Raw genomic sequence first — 22,035 nt, 5'->3', positions numbered from 1 at the left:
AGTCACTTACAAATTTCCTTCTAAAACTAGACACTAGATTTCACCTTCAATTTTCCAGATTATAATATTTCTTTGTACTTCAAAACAATATTGTCACCTTAAACAGAACACAAATCTACCAGCGCGTAATCTACACCAAGAAAATACAGAGAAACCTTGGAATGCAGCCACATTCTGGTAAGGAGGGGGCAGTAACAGGAGAGGATCACAGCATTCCTCTACACAGAGAAAGGAGGAAAACAATAGCGCAGCTGCTCGACCCCGCCCATCGGATATTTTAAAGACAAACACAGAAACAGAATCACAGCAGTTCTTAGACTTAATTAATTTCTACAAAATCTTCATCGCACAATTCACATACCAGATTGAGAATATTTTCCCTGCATTCCTGACAGATTTCTTTTCCCTTCTTTGGGCTAACAATATCAAATTTTTATCACACAATTCAAAGTCTTCTTCTTCCACGAACTGATTCTCCTTTAAAGTGAAATACCCCTTTTTAGTCGTGTATAGTTACCAGAGCAGCTGTGTGGCCTATTCCACTCAGGGTTTTTACCTGTCCCCCCCTAGGACAACCCAAAATCGCGGTACTCAGTGAAAGGAGGAGGGCGTCTTAGACTCAACCCTCCGGACACCCCTGGAAATATTTAAATCAATATATTCCTGAGTTATGCATCCTACCCATCTTCGATCACCTCACCGCTCCTGATTCTAACAGTGATCAGGAATTCAGGGTATTTTGACTGTAAAGAGAATTACATCACTGGTTAATCCGGGGTGTCCGTCCCTTATGAGGTACGGTTCAAGCACTGGGCTTCCAACGGAACTACACCTCTATATGATTCCACCCTAGAATCATCCCACCTCCGGGGACAAACCTCAGATCCTCTTTGCAGCAACAAACACAGGAAAACCACACCAAACGGTCAGTCTGGACAGTATAACTGCCAACTTACCGTGGTTGTTGTGGGGGATGATCAGTCCCAATTTTCCAGTGCCTGCGTCTGGTCCGAGGGTCCTTTGTCTTGTTGTCCTCCGGGGGGCAGAGGCGTTCCTGCTTGGATCCCGGGTTTTCGGCACCAACTGTTGAGGGAGGATTTAAAGTGATCCTTCACGGTTAACCCAGTGATTTCCAAATTAATATATAAAGTGTTGCCGGCAACTGAAAATGACCAGACGGAGACGTGTGTCTCTGTATGGGGGATCGAGCTGATCTCTAGCCCCCGTTTATTCTGCATGACTTTATTATAATCATAGAAATTACACTTCAACCAATCAGCATAAGAACACGCTCACGGTTCTTAGCCTATAAGAATGCAGAACTTCAACCAATTAGCATAAGAACATGCTCACAGTTCTTAGCCTATAAGAATGCAGGAACAATCTGTGCGTCAAAGTTTTGTAGAACAATATACCCTCAGTCTCATATTCTGTCCAAGTTGCAACAATCAAGGTCTCATACCCTCAGTCTCATGTTCTGCCCAAGTTGCAACAATCAAGGTCTCATACCAGCGGTAAAGTTTAGCCTACTAACAAAATTTATATCAAAACAACAAAATGGAGTCGAAAAGCACAAAATGGAGATTCTTTCTTAATTTCTTCCTTCACACATTAATGTGAATGGAGCCATCGGGACTCTGTCTGGGTTTCCGTTACAATCCTGTTTTTGTGGAATTCTTCCAGAAACCCAACATGGTGGACGGAGACGAGCACACTATGCGTATGAGCACACAGTGTCTTTCAGGCGGAAAGATATTTACTTCTTATCTTTCATATGTGCCAGTACAGGAAACTGGCGATAGTGTGAGAAACATAACATTTGCTTGTTGTATCCAGTTAAATGACTTAAAGAGTTAAAGTTAAGAGTTTTAGTTTAATCCTTAGTAATTTGAAACACAAAGCTAAACTTTTTTGCACTTAAAAGGAACCAGTCACCTTGGAAAGTGCTTTTGACCTGTAGGGTTAGACTTCCGGTAGCTAGCGTTCCTGTGTTGCCCAGCCACATTTCTCAAAGTGCAGCTACCAGGAAAAATGGCCTTATTTCCTCCTGGAAGCCACTGGCTTTCAGTAATGGGAGTGTGCAGGGAGTGGTTACTAAACTGAGTGGAGTCTGTAAAGTACGCACTGGCACTTGGAATGCACTGCAGAGCCAGCGGCCCAAGTGCTGTGCCATGATTACAGCCGGTGTCACTAATATAACTTCCCTGCCCCTAGTATTATACTTACCAGTCGCCATCGTCAGCTGTTCCCAGCTCCGCTCCGGTCCCAATTCACCATCTTGAAACCACAACTTCTGACTGACCAGAAGTCCGAGATAATGGTCACAAGTTCTCAGTGTTAGTTTATGAGATCCTCGTTCTGGCGCTCATAGATTTATATTAAGCAATGACTTTCGGCCCGCCCAACAAACACTGGAGCGAACCGGCAGGTCAGAAACTGCAGAAGACCGGCCGAAGAGGCGCCAAGTACAGATGTAGACAGCAGCTAGTAAGTACAATACTAGGAAACTTAGATTAGTTACACCATTCCAGCAGCAAAATAAAAAAAGCACGCTAGAGAGATACTTTACCGTGGAGATCACCCTATATCTGCAGGTAAATAGCAGTTTCCAAGTGACTGGTTTCCTTCAAAGTGATCCTGTGAGGATGATTTTACTACTAAAACAAGTGATTTGGTTTTTTAGGTGCTAGTGCAACAATTGAAATGATTCCTGCTTTGTACTAATTTAAAGGGAACCTGTCACCCCCAAAATCGAAGGTGAGCTAAGCCCACCGGCATCAGGGACTTATCTACAGCATTCTGTAATGCTGTAGATAAGCCCCCGATGTATCCTGAAAGATGAGAAAAAGAGGTTAGATTATACTCACCCAGGGGTGGTCCCGCTGCAGTTGGCGTCGTGGTCCGGTCCGGGGCCTCCCATCTTCTTACGATGACGTCCTCTTGTCTTCACGCTGCGGCTCCGGCTCAGGCGTACTTTGTCTGCCCTGTTGAGGGCAGAGCAAAGTACTGCAGTGCGCAGGCGCCGGGCCTCTCTAACCTCTCCCGGCGCCTGCGCACTGCAGTGCTTTGCTCTGCCCTCAACAGGGCAGACAAAGTACACCTGAGCCGGAGCCGTAGCGTGAAGACAAGAAGAGGACATCATCTGATGAAGATAGGAGGCCCCGGACCGAACCGCGACACCCATCGGATCAGACCGCAGTGGGACCGCCGCTGGGTGAGTATAATCTAACCTCTTCTTCTCCTCTTTCAGGATACCTCGGGGGCTTATCTACAGCATTCCAGAATGCTGTAGATAAGCCCCTGATGCTGGTGGGCTTAGCTCATCTTCAATTTAGGGGGTGACAGGTTCCCTTTAATGCACCAGCTCTGTGAAATCCAGTTTTGAAGCCACATGCAAATTCCCCTGGACGTTGACACGTGCACTTGACTCCAAGTTTATGTACAGTATTAGGATAGGTCCATTCCAGGGTCCCTACATCCGGAATATTGTGATAAAGCTTACCTGTGTTATACCTACTGCTAAAGGGACATTTGCCGAGTTCTTTTCACATACAAATTTTCCATGGAATTTTTTTCTATTGCAGAGTGTTACGTATCCATGGAAGATCTGCCTCAAATTCTGCAACATGCAGATTTGCCACTATCCTTACTTTGCAAGGGATGATATCTGGCTAACTATTTAACCCCTTAGTGACAGAGCCAAATTTAAAAAATCTAACCAGTATCACTTTGTGGTAGTAACTTTGGAACGGTGTGACAAATTCCAGTGATTTTGAGTTTGTTTTTTCGTGACACATTATACTTTATGATAATGGTAAATTTAGGTTGATATGTTTTTTGTTTATATAAAAAAAAACAGAAATTTGACAAATTTAAAAAAAATTAGCAAATTTCAAACTTTGAATGACTATCCCTTTAATCCATATAGTCATACCACAGAAAAATAAATAACATTTCCCTCATGTCGGCTTTACATCAGCACCATTTGTAAAATTTTATTTTATTTTGATAGCATTTTAGGAGGTTTAAAAATGTAGCAGTGATTTTTCCTTTTTTTTATGGAAATTTACAAAATTATTTTTTTAGGGACCTATCCATGTTTGAAGTGCCCTCAAAAGTGATACCATTTTAAAAACAGCAACCCCTTGACATACTGAAAACTGCTGTCAGGTAGTTTATTAACCCTTCAGGTGCTTTTCAGGAATAAATGCAAAGTGGCATGATAGGAATGAAAAAGTAGATTTTTACCACCTAAATGTCGCTGACTTTTGAACAGGTCCCTGTAGCCGGCAGACTCTAAGGCTGGTTTCACACTTGCGTTTTTGTCTGCAGCGTTTTTTGCACAAAAAACGCATGCGTTTTTTCCCCTATATTTAACATTGAAAACGCATGCGTTTTTTGTACGCGTTTGGTCGCGTTTGTAAACGCATGCGTTTTTTTTCTGCATGCGTTCATTTTCAAAAATGCAACCTGTAGCATTTTCTTGCGCGTTTTTTTTGCCGCGAAAAAACGCATGCATTTTTTCGCGGCAAAAAAATGCATTGCTGTCTATGTAAACGCATGCGTTTTTAAGCACATGCGTTTGTTTGCGCTAAAAGCGCATGCGTTTTTATAGAAAAAAAACTGAAAACACACTGAAAAGCCACCCACCACCATCAAGGTGATAAAGGGATCCAAACCCTAACCCTAACTCTACCCCTAACCTCACCCCTAACCGTTTAATGAACATTTTCTGACAGTCATAGTGCCACGTATTTAAGTGCCACGTATCACGTATTTCAGTGCCACGTATTTCAGTGCCACGTATTTCAGTGCCACGTATCACATATTTCAGTGCCACGTATCACGTATTTCAGTGCCACGTATTTCAGTGCCATGTATTTCAGTGCCACGTATTTCACTGCCACGATATTTCAGTGCCACGTCTTTCAGTGCCACGATATTTCAGTGCCACGTATTTAAGTGCCACGTACTGTAAATACTATAACTACGTGGTTATACGTGGCACTGAAATATCGTGGCTCGTAAATACGTGGCACTTAAATGCGTGGCACTGAAATACGTGGCACTGAAATATCGTGGCATTTACGTGAAATACGTGGCACTGAAATACGTGGCACTGAAATACGTGGCACTTAAATACGTGGCACTTATATACGTGGCCACTGAAATATCGTGGCACTTATATACGTATATACGTATATAAACGTATTTCAGTGCCACGCATTTCAGGTTAGGGTTAGGGGTAGGGTTAGGGGTAGGGTTAGGGTTTTTTGTTTTTTTCTTGTTTTCTTGTGTTTTTCTATAAAAACGCATGCGTCTAAAAAACACATGCGTTTTACCGCGTTTACATGCGTTTTTTCACACATGCGTTTTTTTAAAAACGCATGCAGATAAAAACGCAAGTGTGAAACCAGCCTAAGGCCGCTATTTGGCAGTGAATTGCCATGGCAAACATCACACAATCGTGATCTCAGGGTGCCCATAGGGATAAAGAGGGAGAAGCCACACTCTTTTAAACATTTACATGATACAGTCTTTATTGACTGCAGCATCTAAGGGGTTAAACAGATATGGATGGTGACAACACTGATCGATGCTGATGCAGCAAGTTGTCAGCTATAGTGTACAGCCGACAGCTGCTGGATTGTCACCTGTATGGGGAGGCTATTCGCTTATACCTCGGGTCAGTTAAAAGACGTATTGGCGGTCATTAAGGGGTTAAAATCTACAAGTCTTCCACAGTGTGTGGATGAGATATGGTATAATCTTATTCTCTCTGCGGATTTCATGCCAGCAAATCTGGACACTGAAAATCCGCAGAAAATCCACAGGTGATTTTATTGTTAAAGGGAGTCTGTTACCCCCAAAATACCAATAAAACTGCAAAAACATTTACATACTGTAAATAAATCATACCTAGTTTGTACAGATTAATATTTACTGAAAACTTGACTTATATTTTAATCACGCAAACTGATTTTAGACAACTTTGGCACTCGCCAACAGAGCGCTGTCAATCAAAACAATGGAATGTTTCTAATGGGGAAGAAGGGCGTAATGGTGACGAAAAGGGCAAAGGCCACAGCAAGGGTAAACCAAAACACCCTAATTTTCATATTAACTAAAAGTCCATTTTTCAACAATGTTACCATAAGTTAAACTGTATATTCCTGCGATGACTTCTATAGGGACTACATCCCATATATGTTTTTTGCAGTTTAATGGGCATTTTGGGAGTGACAGACTCTGTTTAAGTAGCTTTTTGGATCTGTTCACATGTGAATATACTGCAGAATTTTCCATTCTCATTTACAAAATGAAATTCGTAGTAGTTGCAAAGTTGGTGATAAAATGTATCAAATCTCATCCAAACACTGCAGAACAAATCTGCAGCATTAATTGACCTATGGTGCGATTTTAAATATTTAGCCTGCTGATTTATATTGGAGAACTTAATTTGGTTGCACACCTTTTGTAATAAATAACTACAATCGCTTCCTATAACCATCAACAAGCTTGTTACACCTCTTAACTGGCATTTTGGACCACTCTGCTTTTGCAAACTTCTCCAGCCTTCTCCCAACAGCAATTTTAAGATTTCTCCCGTCTCCACAGGTGTTTAATGGAATTTAGATCTGGACTCGTTTCTGCAACTTCAGAACCCTCCATCGCTTTGTGAACCATCCATTTCTGGGTGCTTCTTGAGTATGTTTTGGGACATTGTCCTGCTGGAAGATTCATGACCTAGGATACAAGCCCAGTTTTGTGACACTGGGCACTACATTGCGACAAAAAATAGTGCCCGAGGCAGCAAAAGAACCGTAAAACATCTTTCAACCTTCACCATATTTGATTGTAGGGTACTGTTCCTTTCTTGTACCATTTTCAGTAAACAGTACAATGATTCGCTTTAACAAAAAGCTGCATCATGGTCTCATCTGTCCATAAAATACTTTCCCAAAAGTATTTTGGCTTACTAAAGTCTGGCTTTATTATGTCTGGGTCAACAAGTAGGGTCCTCCTGGGTGTCCTGCCATAGCGTTTCATTTCACTCAAATATTGATGGCTAGTTCACGCTGTCACTGTTCAGCTTGAATTTCTTTGGAACTTGATTGGGGATGCTTAGCCACCATCTGGATTATCTTGTGTTGCAACAATTCATCAAGTTTTCACTGCCGTCCACATTCAGGGAAATAGGTTACAGTGCCTTGAGTTGTAAACGTCTTGATTATGTTGCGTACCGTGAGCAAAGGAACACCAAGATCTCCGGAGATGGAATTGTAACCTTGAGATTGTTGATATTGGTCAACAATTTTACACACACACACACACACACACACACACACACACACACACACACACACACACACACACACACACACACACACACACACGATTGAAACTTATCCCCTTTTTTATCAGGCTTCAGGTGTGATTTTCACTTTTCCCACACCTGTTCCTTGCCACAGGTGAGTGTGAACGAGCATCACACGCTTGAAACAAAATCGTTTGCCCACAATTTTGAAAAGGTAGCAACAATTTTGTCTGACCCTATTTTGGGGTTTTTGTGTGAAATTATGTGCAATTTTCCATTTTTCTGTCTTTTTGTTTTGTGTTGTTCCAGTTCAAAGGAAATAAGCATATGTAATTTCAATCATTTTCTGGGACAAAAACTTCATTTTCTGGAACAATTTCAAGGGTGCCAACACTTTTAGCCATTACTGTATGTAATGGGGGAATCTGTAACAGAAAATGTGTACATAGGATTACTGTGTATACTGCTGACAGTCAGTTTTCATTATTATGATTTTTGATGCTGGTGGGCAAGAAGCATTGTCAAGCAGCGGCAGCACTCTGATAGCTAAAGATTGTCAACTCCATTTACATAAATGAGGTTGAGGTGCTGTATTCAATGGACAATATAGATCAGTTTTTGAAGAAAGCAGGCCATTATTTCTAATATGGTCAACCCTTTTAGCTTAAAAGTAAATGTGCTAGAAATAGGAAATTGCACTGAGCGACAAATGAAAGATCAGACTTTCTCAAGTACACAAGTTTATACAACGGAAGACAGGGAGATGAATCTTTTTGTTCTGGTTGAAAAACTTGTAGGTTTATTTTGAGAAGTAAAATGTGTCTGATACTTTTTCATTTATTTATACAGGGTTCCTTTGTGTGTTTTTATGTATTTGCTCTTGCTGCGCTATCTCATAAGCTCAGCTTGGTTTCTAATAGTTTTCTTAATAATCTAAGACATGCTTTTAAAATATGTTCTGTGAGGCCATGTGCACACGTTCAGGATTGTTAGCGTTTTTTTCGCGTTTTTTCGCTATAAAAACGTGATAAAAACGCGAAAAAAAACGCTTACATAAGCCTCCTATTATTTACAGGGTATTCCGCATTTTTGGTGCAAATGTTGCGATTTTTTCCGCGAAAAAATCGCATAGCGGAAAAAAAAGCAACATGTTCATTAAAAATGCGGAATTGCAGGGATTCCGCACACCTAGGGGTCCATTGATCTGCTTACTTCCCGCACGGGGCTGTGCACACCATGCGGGAAGTAAGCAGATTATATGCGGTTGGTACCCAGGGTGGAGGAGAGGAGACTCTCCTCCACGCACTGGGCACCATATAAGTGGTCAAAAAATAAGAAATAAAATAATAAACAGTCCTATACTCACCCTCGATGTCTTGCCGCCTCCTCGCACGCTGCCGTTCGGTTTCTGTACCTGGTGTGCGCTGAAGGACCTCGCCGAATGACGTCACTGTCCTGTGATTGGTCGTGAGCGGTCATGTGACCGCTCACGTGACCGTGACGTCACGGGAGGTCCTGTGCGCACAGACCAGCTATACGGAACGGACGCCGGTGAGATGTCTGGGTGAGTATAAGCATTTTTTTATTTTTTTTATTATTTTTAAACATTCTCTCTTTTACTATAGATGCTGCATAGGCTGCATCTATAGTAAAAAGTTGGTCACACTTGTCAAACGCTATGTTTGACAAGTGTGACCAACCTGTCAGTCAGTTTTCCAAGCGATGCTACAGATCGCAGGGAAAACTTTAGCATTCTGCAAGATAATTACGCTTGCAGAATGCTAAAAAAACGCGAAAAAAACGGAAAAAAAACGCAAAAAAAAAAATGCGGATTTCTTGCAGAAAATTTCCGGTTTTCTTCAGGAATTTTCTGCAAGAAATCTGCAACGTGTGCACATACCCTTAGGAATGAACACTGAAGTACTTACAACTACTTCTGTGACTTCGTGTAAAGTAAATATTGCCTGAGACACGTAACTTTCAGGCTGTTCTCCAGCATAGATAAGGTCGTCTAAGATCCTGCTTTAACGTTAGCAGCAGTTTTTTTTTTTTCTGTACAGTAAAACTTATGCATTTTTTTTTTAAATGATGCAACAAGTAATAAAGGTGTTATGATGAGATTTGACTATTCTACCTATAAGAAGCGAGAAAAGTTTTGAGGGTCACATGGTAAAATTGAGACGTAAATAGTTTGTATAGTTTAACCTACAATATTGTAGTAATTACCGTATATACTTGAGTATAATCCGAGATTTTCAGCCCAAAAAAATGGGCTGAAAGTGCCCCTCTCGGCTTATACTTGAGTCATGGAAGGCGGGGGGGGGGGGGTCGGCGGGTGAGGGGGAGCGACGCCTGTCAAATACTCACCTGCTCCCGGCGCTCCTGATGCGGTCCCCGCATGTCCCACGATCTTCGGGCGCTGCAGCTTCTTCCCCTGTTCAGCGGTCACTGGTACCGCTCATTAAAGTTATGAATATGGACTCCACTCCCATAGGGGTGGAGCCGCATATTCATTACTGTAATGAGCGGTGCCAGTGACCGCTCACTACAGGAAGAAGCTGCCGCGCCCGGAGACCGTGGGACATGCAGGGACAGCGTCAGGAGTGCCGGGAGCAGGTGAGTATGTCATATTCACCTTTCCGCATTCCACCGCCACCTCGTCTTCCGCGTCCTCTGCAGTGACTGTTCAGGTCAGAGGGCGCGATGACGTATTAGTGTGCGTGCCTCCCTCTGCCTGAACAGTTAGTGCGGAGAGACGGGACGCTGAGGAGCAGCTGGCAGCGAGGAGAGGTGAGTATGTCATTTTTTTTTATTTTTTTTTAGTGCAGCAGCAGCATAACGTGGCACAATGCTATATGGAGCGTCTATGGGGACATAATGAGCTGTATGGAGCATTATATGGGGCATCTATGGGGCCATAACTGTATGGAGCATTATATGGGGCATCTATGGGGCCATAAAAAACTGCATGGAGCATTATATGGAGCATCTATGGGGACATAACTGCATGGAGCATTATATGGGGCCATAAAGAACTGCATGGAGCATTATATGGGGCATCTATGGGGCCATAAAGAACTGCATGGAGCATTATATGGGGCATCAATGGGGCCATAATGAACTGCATGGAGCATTATATGGGGCCATAATGAACTGCATGGAGCATTATATGGAGCATCTATGGGGCCATAAAGAACTGCATGGAGCATTATATGGAGCATCTATGGGGCCATAAAGAATTGCATGGAGCATTATATGGGGCATTTATGGGGCCATAAAGAACTGCATGGAGCATTATATGGAGCATCTATGGGGACTTAACCGCATGAAGCATTATATGGGGCATCTATGGGGCCATAATGAACTGCATGGAGCATTATATGGAGCATTACATGGGGCCATAAAGAACTGCATGGAGCATTATATGGAGCATCTAGGGGGGCATAAAGAACTGCTTGGAGCATTATATGGAGCATCTATGGAGCCATAAAGAACTGCATGGAGCATTATATGGGGCATTTATGGGGCCATAAAGAACTGCATGGAGCATTATATGGGGCATCTATCGGGCCATAAAGAACTGAATGGAGCATTATATGGGGCATATTTGTATATGGAGCATCTTATGGGGCCATAATGAACTGTATGGAGCATTATATGGGGCCTATTTTGTATGGAACATCTTATGGGGCCATAATGAACTGTATGGAGCATTATATGGGGCTCCTGATTCAATATGGATATTCAAAAACACTTAACCTACTGATATCTCAATTAATTTTACTTTTATTGGTATCTATTTTTATTTTTGTCATGTACCGGTAGCTACTGCATTTTCCACCCTAGGCTTATACTCGAGTCAATAGGTTTTCCCAGTTTTTTGTTGCAAAATTAGTGGGGTCCGCTTATACTCGAGTATATATGGTATCAAGAAAAAAGCAAAGCAACCCCATGATGTAGTTTCCAATTGTCATCCAGATAAAAAGGTTGTCCCAAAAATAACACCTCACTTTTCCACAGGATGGGACTGGTGATAAATGTAAGGGTTTACACTTGTCAAATGTGGGTGCTAAATAACTGCCAATTAGCCACATGCAAGCTAATTGGCTGTCATACAATGGCTGGTCTGTTTAGACTGGCTGGCCGGAACTCCTATTCACACAAAACTATCACTAAGATCTTTCTGTAGATATGCTTATTCTCGGCAGCACATGTCCTGTTGAAATAGTTTTCAGCAGCACACGGTCCTATTATTTTTAAGTCCGCTAAATATTTTAGGCCTGGTTAAGTGACCTAATAGTCGTTCTCCTAAACACGCACCAATACATTTCCTCAATCTTCTTTTCCTGTCTATTCTCAAGCAAGACTTTGGCACTCAAGATAATACAATTTATTCAATTAGTGACCTGTATACAGACAAATTATGATTTTGTCTCCCCGACCTTCATCAGATATACACATGTGCATGTTTCTTCAGGCGATGAACGGCGTGTACAGTCCTTCACTGCCTTGCCTCAAGTTGTTCTGTACTTCTAGATGTGTATGTCTGATGAAGGTCAGTGAGACCGAAACATCATTCGTCTGTACACAGTTCACTAATTGAATAAATTGCATTATCTTGAGTGTAAAATTCTTGGTTGAGTATGTTTAAAAGGGTTGGGACTAGTGATGAGCGAGTGTACTCAGTACTCGAGATTTCCCGAGCACGCTCGGGTGTCCTCCGAGTATTTGTAAGTACTCAGAGATTTAGTTTTTGTTGCCTCAGCTGCATGATTTATGGCTGCTACACAGCTTGAATACATGTGGCGATTCCCTAGCAACCAGGCAACCCCAACATTTATTCAACCTGTCTAGCAGCCATAAATCATGCAGCTGAGGCAACAAAAACGAAATCTCCGAACACTTACAAATATTCGGAGATTACCTGAGCGTGCTCTGGAAAACCCGAGCAACGAGTATACTCGCTCATCACTAATATTAATGCATCACAATTGGAAAGTATTTAAGGTGTAATTATGCAAATGTCACAGGTTGACTGCTTCTTGGCATTCATCCATTCCCTTAAAACAAATGAAGGCTATTCCCACCCATATCAAAGATAACTTACACAGGTCAACTTCAGATGTTAAATGATCACCGATTTACTACATGCAGGCTGATGTCTTGTCATATAATGAATGGCCTGTTTAGACTGGCTGACCGCACTGGTCTGATGTTGCAAGGACTCCTATCTGTAAAATTAGTTGTTTTAATCCTTTAATTCTGGATATATAGGGATGGACTGTCTGTAATTCAGCGTTGATTACACAGGTCAACAAAAAAAATTTTTTTTTCTGGTGTCCAAAATATTTTAATGAATTTGGGGTATTTTTGGGGTGCTGATTCTGAATATGCTATCAGTTTTGCCAGATTGGCTCAAGTTTTTGACATTTTTGGTATCTTATTTATAGCACTTGTTGGTAAATGCGACGCATCATCTCATTAATATCTTTGGATTAGTACTTGAACTGAGCAGTTCTCAATATAGTTTTGTGTTAATTAGTGTTCTAAAAGTTTGTTCATAGCTTGATTTTTGCACTAACTTTATGTTGTTGTCTGTTTTCCAGTGAAAAGCATGAACTCATCAAGAAGAAGTTGTCTTAACGATCCAGACTCATTCTGTTACATTTGTGGTGAATACACACTGCCAAAACATAGAAGAAACATAACAGACTTCGTAAAAAAAGTGTATTTTGCCTATTTTGGGGTTATGCTTGGGGACCAAGACAAGTTTTGGGCACCACACATAGTGTGCAAAGCATGTATCGAATTATTACGAAAATGGAGCAAAGGACAAAGAAAAAGCTTCAAATTTGGTGTTCCAATGGTGTGGAGAGAGCCAAAAAATCATCATGATGACTGTTATTTCTGTGCAGTGCAAGTGCAAGGATTCAATAAGCATAAGAAACGAAAATGGGAGTAACATGGAATCTGCAAGAAGGCCTGTCCCTCATTGTGAAGATGTGCCTGTACCTTTGTTTACCATAAATAACAGTCATCATGATGATTTTTTGGCTCTCTCCACACCATTGGAACACCAAATTTGAAGCTTTTTCTTTGTCCTTTGCTCCATTTTCGTAATAATTCGATACATGCTTTGCACACTATGTGTGGTGCCCAAAACTTGTCTTGGGCCCCAAGCATAACCCCAAAATAGGCAAAATACACTTTTTTTACGAAGTCTGTTATGTTTCTTCTATGTTTTGGCAGTGTGTATTCACCACAAATGTAACAGAATGAGTCTGGATCATTAAGACAACTTCTTCTTGATGAGTTCATGCTTTTCACTGGAAAACAGACAACAACATAAAGTTAGTGCAAAAATCAAGCTATGAACAAACTTTTAGAACACTAATTAACACAAAACTATATTGAGAACTGCTCAGTTCAAGTACTAATCCAAAGAAATTAATGAGATGATGCGTCGCATTTACCAACAAGTGCTATAAATAAGATACCAAAAATCTCAAAAACTTGAGCCAATCTGGCAAAACTGATGACATATTCAGAATCAGCACCCCAAAAATACCCTAAATTCGATGAAATATCTTTGGCACCAAAAATGCTGTTGACCAGTGTTATATACCTTTCAAAAAGCTTAGTTTTATTACCAATTTTGAAAAATACTTGTTAGACAATAAAACTGAAGTTGACATACTGATTGACTTTTTCTAATAGATTGGCCTTGAAAGAGAATCTGTCAGTAGGGTCACCCCTCCTAAGCAGTCTATATGGACTTGTAAGTCATAGGAACTCGTTCACATGCCAGAAAAATGTGGATTTTTGGCTCCCAGATGCAAGATATTTTATTCCCTATGACCTACATCCAATTGTAGACTGCTTAGCAGGGTTAATCCTACTGGCAGATTCTGTTTAACACTGTGTAAGGTGCGCAGGGCGGGAGTCATGGTCTAGGGGCTGCGTTCACACACCCTGGCACCCCACAGATAAATCGTGCCCCAATGTGATATTTTGTGTCTGGTGCATTACACTCACATTAAATAATTTACTTGACAGTTGAAATACATCGAATTGTACCACGCAGTATCGGACACTGCACCATCCGTTTCTTATTTCAGTAACACATAACATTTCCCGATTTTATTTTCACTTCTGCCTGAACTGTCTCTGCTGTAACAGTTCCTGCAAGCCCCATAGATTTCCCATCAGATCACGCAGTATTACCGAGATCCATAACCTTTCCCTCATGTGTTTCCACGTCCAATTTCCTCTGTACGGAAGGGGTGTTGGTGCTCTCAATAACCACAGACTCGAGTCTTGAGCTCCATACATTGCAGGAATGTCTACATGGTATTTGGTAAGGCCTCATACAGCCAATCACAACTTGTACTTGCTTCAGCTTGCGGCCCACTGCACCTTGAATTCCCCCCTAGCAACTGTCACCAACAAATCTGATTAAAACCAGAAAGTGGTTGCCTTTTACTGGCCCAATTATTATCTGTCTCTTTACTCTGTCTGCCCCAGCAGTCTGTTGCTGGGCAAACTTATTCTTTCGTCTTTTAACTACAGTCACTATCTTCTAACAGTATGGACTAAGCATATTACACTTACAGTGCCTATCACTGTCTAATTTGCTCTATGTCCTAAACTCTAAACTATATCTATACTTTCCCTACACTTGAGCTGACTGCATGTTACTCAAAATAGGCATTACCTTTTACAGTATTTACAGAGCAGCATCAGTACCTTACAACACTATAGATTAGTTCCCCTTCGACAAAGCAGGTACGCGAAATGCGCGTCGGGCCGCGGGGAGGGTGCCAGCAGTTGTGACCTATCATGGAGAAGCAGACAGGAACCATTAAATGATTGCTTTTTGTTTGATGCACACTATGCACTTTATTACTGCAGCTTTTAACTTCTGGGTCTGCACTTGAATGATTTTTTTTTTTATCTGCCTTAGGCCGGAGTCACACTAGACCGTAATACGGACGAGTTCTATGCGATAAAAAATCGCATAGCACTCGGACCAATGTTAATCTATGGGGCAGCTCCTTTTATCCGTTGTTTTCTCGGCCGTATTATACGTGCGAGAGAAATTGCAGCATGCTCCGATTTGCACCGTATATTGGCTGAGAATCGCCAATGAAAGTCTATGGGTGCGAGAAAAACTCGCACAGCACACGGACCATCAGTGTGACTTGAGAGAAATACGCACCGGTGTCCTATAGAAAAGCCGGCAATTCAGTGCGGGGTACAGTAAAATCACACTGACAGGTTAGGCTTCTTTCACAGTTCCGTCTTCCAAATCTGCACAGGATCGTCAAGAAGTTGAAATGACGGATCCTGTGCAGATTGTGGAAAACGTGTGCACTGGGCCTGTCTTTCTGACGGACCCGGTGAGGCTATGTGAGCCTGTTGTGTATGTGTCTTCGCAGCAGTTTTCGACTGCGAAAACGCATACACAACACAAACCAGGTTAAAAAAATCGTAGTATTCTCACCTACCGGCGTTCCCACGCAGCGGTGCTCCCGGCAGCTAGCGTTCCTAGTAATACATTGCGAAATCTCGCGAGATTTCGCAATGTATTACTGGGAACGCTAGCTGCCGGGAGCATCGGTGACGCTGCACGGGACTTCGGTAGGTGAGAATATTGTGATTTTTTTTTTCATTATTTTTCACATTCTATCTTGTTACTTTTGATGCTGCATAGGCAGCATCAATAGTAGAAAGAGAGTGAGAGAGAATTTCCCTGACGGGAAATTCTTCCACGCATGCTCAGTTTGAAAAGACGGGACCCGTCACTGGATTCCTGCTTTTCACCGGCAGCGACAAATCTTGCGCCCATAGGTTTCCATTGTATCCAGTGACGGGCAGCGCAAGATGCGTCGCTGACCGATTTTCTGACGTGCAGAAAAAACGTTCCTCTGAACATTTTCTCTGCCATTTTTTTAATGCGTCACAATCCGTCGCTAATACAAGTCTGAGAAAATGCATTCTCAAAAATCTACGGATTGTGACGGGAGGTGAAAGAGGCCTTAGAATAGATCAAATAAATGTCTACACATACACCGTGTTCCAAATTATTATGCAAATTATATTTTTCTCGGATTTTCCTAAATGGTCGGTGCAAATGACAGTCAGTCTAATAAAAGTCATCACCCATTAGAGTATACATCAAATTTTATTGAAGAAACCTCCAATGATAACAGTATAATCTCCAAAATGAATAAAACCTCAAAATGCACTGTTCCAAATTATTAGGCACAGTAGAATTTCTAAACATTTCATATGTTTTAAATAACTGGAAATGCTCATTTGTGGAATTTGCAGCATTAGGAGGTCACATTCACTGAACAAAAAAGCTATTTAACTCCAAAACATCCTAACAGGCCAAGTCACATGTTTATATAGGAACCCTTCTTTGATATCACCTTCACAATTCTTGCATCCATTGAGCTTGTGAGTTTTTGGAGAGTTTCTGCTTGTATTTCTATGCATGAAGTCAGAATAGCCTCCCAGAGCTGCTGTTTTGATGTGAACTGCCTCCCACCCTCATAGATCTTTTGTTTGATGATACTCCAAAGGTTCTCTATAGGGTTGAGGTCAGGGGAAGATGGTGGCCACACCATGAGTTTATCTCCTTTATGCCCATAAAAGCCAATGATTCTGAGGTATTCTTTGCAGCATGAGATGGGGCATTGTCATGCATGAAGATGATTTTGCTCCTGAAGGCACGTTTCTGCTTTTTATACCATGGAAGAAAGTTGGCAGTCAGAAACTCTATATACTTTGCAGAGGTCATTTTCACACTTTCAGGAAACTTAGAGGGCCAATCCAGGGTTGCTCGACACTCATCAGTAAACAAGACTGCTTGAAAATTAGTCTTCATGTATGTCTGGGCCCACTGCAACCGTTTCTGTTTGTGAACACTGTTTAGGGGTGGCCGACTAGTAGGTTTATGCACCACAGCAAGCCTTTGAAGGATCCTACACCTTGAGGTTCGAGGGACTCCAGAGGCACCAGCAGCTTCAAATATCTGTTTGCTGCTTTGTAATTGTATTTTGGCAGCTGCTCTCTTAATCCAATGAATTTGTCTGGCAGAAACCTTCCTCATTATGCCTTTATCAGCATAAACTCTGTGCTCAGTTTCAGTCACAAATCTCCTCACAGTATGATGATCACTCTTAAGTTTTCGTGAAATATCTAATGTTTACATCCCTTGACCAAGGCATTGCACTATTTAATGCTTTTCTGCAGCAGAAAGATCCTTTTTCTTTCCCATGTTAATTGAAACCTGTGGCCTGCTTAATAATGTGGAGCATCATTTTTAAGTAGCTTCCTTTAATTAGAATCACCTGGAAAACTAATTATCACGTGATTTAAGATTGATCTCAGTGATCCATTGAGCCCTGAGAAACAATACCATCCATGAGTTTATTTGAAAAACAAAACAATTAAATCATTATGACACTTAAATATAATTTGGAACACGGTGTAGTATAAGTATGTGTGTGTGTGTGTATATGTATATGTGTGTATATATGTATATATATATATATATATATATATATATATATATATATATATATATATATATATATATATATATATATATACTAGCTGTACTACCCGGCTTCGCCCGGGTTAATGACTGCTGTTAGCAAAATAGAATGTGTTAACAAAAATTTATTCTGCACACAAAAACCACAAAACAAATAGATAGAAATGTAATTATTAAAAGGCAAAAACTAAGCAAATAGAAGCATTTCACAACATATATTAGCTTTGTTATACTGAGAATGTCTTTGTTGCCTATATTAACCAATCAGAGCTCAGGTTAATTAACTGTAGCAAAATAGAAGCTGAGCTGTGATTGGTTGCTATTGGCAGCCTGATAAATCCCCAGCCAACAGGAAGCCCTCCCCCCTGGCAGTATATATTAGCTCACACATACACATAATAGACAGGTCATGTGACTGACAGCTGCCGTATTTCCTATATGGTACATTTGTTGCTCTTGTAGTTTGCTTATTAATCAGATTTTTATTTTTGAAGGACAATACCAGACTTGTGTGTGTTTTAGGGCGAGTTTTATGTGTCAAGTTGTGTGTGTTGAGTTGCGTGTGGCGACATGCATGTAGCGACTTTTGTGAGATGAGTTTTGTGTGGCGACATGCGTGTAGCAACATTTTGTGTGTTGAGTTGCATGTGACAGGTTAGTGTAGCAAGTTGTGTGCAGCAAGATTTGTGCATGGCGAGTTTTGCGCGTGGCGAGTTTTATGTGTGGTGCATTTTGAGTATGTGCAAGTTTTGTGTGAGGCAACTTTTGCATGTGGTGCAACTTTTGTACATGTGGCAATTTTTCTGTGTGTGCAAGTTTTGCATGAGGTGAGTTTTCCATGAGGTGAGTTTTGCACGTGTGGCGAGTTTTGCGTGAGCCTAGTTTTGCATATGGCGAGTTTTGCATGTAGCGAGTTTTGAGTGGTGACTTTTGTGTTTCGACTTTTATGTGGCGAGGTTGGTGTGTGTGTGTGGTGAAATGTGTGCTGAGGGTGGTATATGTGTTCAAGCACGTGGTAGTGTGTGGCGCATTTTGTGTTTGTGTTCATATCCCCGTGTGTGGTGAGTATCCCATGTCGGGGCCCCACCTTAGCAACTGTACGGTATATACTCTTTGTCGCCATCGCTCTCATTCTTTAAGTCCTCATTGTTCACATCTGGCAGCTGTCAATTTTCCTCCAACACTTTTCCCTTCACTTTTTCCCCATTATGTAGATAGGAGCAAAATTGTTTGGTGAATTGGAACGCGCGGGGTTAAAATTTCACCTCACAACATAGCCTATGACGCTCTCGGGGTCCAGACGTGTGACTGTGCAAAATTTTGTGGCTGTAGCTGCGACGGTACAGATGCCAATCCCGGACATACACACATACATACATACACACATTCAGCTTTATATATTAGATATACCTGTATGTAATCTCCTGTATATAGTATATACCTGTGTGTCATCTCACCTATATATAGTATATATCTGTGTGTCATCTCCTGTATATAGTATATACCTGTATGTCATCTCCTCCTATACATAGCATATACCTGTGTCATCTCCTCCTGTATATACTATATACCTGTAGGTAATCTGCTCCTGTATATAGTATATACCTGTGTGTCATCTCCTCCTGTATATAGTATATACCTGTATGTCATCTCCTCCTGTATGTAGTATGTACCTGTATGTCATCTCCTCCTCTATATAGTATATACCTGTGTGTCATCTCTCCTGTATATAGTATATATCTGTGTGTCATCTCCTCCTGTATATAGTATATACCTGTGTGTCATCTCCCCTGTAAATAGTATATACCTGTGTGTCATCTCCTGTATATAGTATATAGCTGTATGCCATCTCCTCCTGTATTAGCCCTCGTTCACACGTTATTTGGTCAGTATTTTTACCTCAGTATTTGTAAGCTAAAATGGCAGCCTGATAAATCCCCAGCCAACAGTAAGCCCACCCCCTGGCAGTATATATTAGCTCACACATACACATAATAGACTGGTCATGTGACTGACAGCTGCCGGATTCCTATATGGTACATTTGTTGCTCTTGTAGTTTGTCTGCTTATTAATCAGATTTTTATTTTTGAAGGATACCAGACTTGTGTGTGTTTTAGGGCGAGTTTCGTGTGTCAAGTTGTGTGTGTTGAGTTGCGTGTGGCGACATGCATGTAGGGACTTTTGTGAGATGAGTTTTGTGTGGCGACATGCGTGTAGCAACTTTTTGTGTGTCGAGTTGCATGTGACAGGTTAGTGTAGCAAGTTGTGTGCAGCAAGTTTTGCGCATGGCGAGTTTTGCGCGTGGCGAGTTTTATGTGTGGTGCCTTTTGAGTATGTGCAAGTTTTGTGTGAGGCAACTTTTGCATGTGTTGCAACTTTTGTGCATGTGGCAATTTTTCTGCGTGTGGCAATTTTTCTGCGTGTGCAAGTTTTGCGTGTGGCGAGTTTTGCACGTGTGGCGAGTTTTGCATGTGGAGAGTTTTGCGCGTGGCGAGTTTTGAGCGGTGACTTTTGTGTTTCTACTTTTATGTGGCGAGGTTGGTGTATGTGTGGTGAAATGTGCACTGAGGGTGGTATATGTGTTCGAGCACGTGGTAGTGTGTGGCGCATTTTGTGTGTGTGTTCATATCCCCGTGGTGGTGTGATTATCCCATGTTGGGGCCCCACCTTAGCAACTGTACAGTATATACTCTTTGGTGCCATCGCTGTCATTCTTTAAGTCCCCCTTGTTCACATCTGGCAGCTGTTAATTTGCCTCCAACACTTTTCCTTTCATTTTTTCCCCATTATGTAGATAGGGGCAAAATTGTTTGGTGACTTGGAAAGCGCGGGGTTAAAATTTCACCTCACAATATAGCTTTGACGCTCTCAGGGTCCAGACGTGTGACTGTGCAAAATTTTGTGCCTGTAGCTGCGACGCCTCCAACACTTTTCCTTTCACTTTTTCCCCATTATGTAGATAGGGGCAAAATTGTTTGGTGAATTGGAAAGCGCGGGGTTAAAATTTCACCTCACAACATAGCCTATGACGCTCTCGGGGTCCAGACGTGTGACTGTGCAAAATTTTGTGGCTGTAGCTGCTACGGTTCAGATGCCAATCCCGGACATACATACATACATACATACATACACACACACACACATTCAGCTTTATATATTAGATATATATATACATACTAGATGGTGGCCCGATTCTAACGCATCGGGTATTCTAGAATATGCTATTGCCCAGCGACGTAGTATATTGCCCAGCCGCATAGTATATTGCCCAGCCACATAGTATATTGCCCAGTCACATAGTATACAGCACAGAGCCACGTAGTATATTGCCCAGCCACGTAGTATATTGCCCAGCGACGTAGTATATTGCCCACTTAGTATATTGCCCAGCCACATAGTATATTGCCCAGTCACATAGTATACAGCACAGATCCACGTAGTATACAGCACAGACACGTAGTATATTGGCCAGTCACGTAGTATGCACCATATCCCTGTTAAAAAAAAAAAAAAAAATTAAAATAAAAAATAGTTACATACTCACCCTCCGTTGGCGCCTGGATCGAAGCGGCCGGTTACCGATGCTCCTCGCGCTCCGGTCTGAAGAGTGCATTTCGGTCTCGCGAGATGATGACGTAGTGGTCTCGCGAGACCGCTACGTCATCATCTCGCGAGATCGCAGCATGGACCGGTTACCGGAGCGGCGCGAGTGGGAAAGGCCTGTTGTCGATCCGGGGGCCAACGGAGGGTGAGTATGTAACTATTTTTTATTTATTTTATTATTTTTAACATTAGATCATTTTACTATTCATGCTGCATAGGCAGCATGAATAGTAAAAAGTTGGTCACACAGGGTTAATAGCGTTAACAGAGTGCGTTACACCGTGGTCAACGCTGCCATTAACCCTGTGTGAGCGCTGACTGGAGGGGAGTACGGAGCGGGCACTGATTGCAGGGAGGAAGAAGCGGCCATTTTAACGCCGGACTGTGCCCGTCGCTGATTGGTCGTGGCTGTTTTGCCACGACCAATCAGCGACTTGGATTACATGACAGACAGAGGCCGCGACCAATGAATATCCGTGACAGACACAGACAGAAAGACGGAAGTGACCCTTAGACAATTCTAACGCATCGGGTATTCTAGAATATACA

At 41.8% G+C, this 22,035-nt stretch overlaps 1 protein-coding gene and 1 long non-coding RNA gene across 2 annotated transcripts in view; one reads left to right on the top strand and one right to left on the bottom strand.

Annotated features, from left to right (window-relative positions):
• LOC143782298 (uncharacterized) overlaps positions 1-22,035 on the bottom strand; it is a 906,302-nt gene that overhangs the window by 5,440 nt on the left and 878,827 nt on the right. The gene's annotated exons all lie outside the window — the stretch shown is intronic.
• Positions 1-22,035, top strand: part of LOC143782297 (polypeptide N-acetylgalactosaminyltransferase 12-like) — a 75,734-nt gene that overhangs the window by 9,392 nt on the left and 44,307 nt on the right. The gene's annotated exons all lie outside the window — the stretch shown is intronic.

Source organism: Ranitomeya variabilis, chromosome 6, assembly GCF_051348905.1.
Source record: "Ranitomeya variabilis isolate aRanVar5 chromosome 6, aRanVar5.hap1, whole genome shotgun sequence".
In the NCBI taxonomy this organism is placed as follows: domain Eukaryota; kingdom Metazoa; phylum Chordata; class Amphibia; order Anura; family Dendrobatidae; genus Ranitomeya; species Ranitomeya variabilis.
This window is presented reverse-complemented; position numbering and strand designations above follow the sequence as displayed.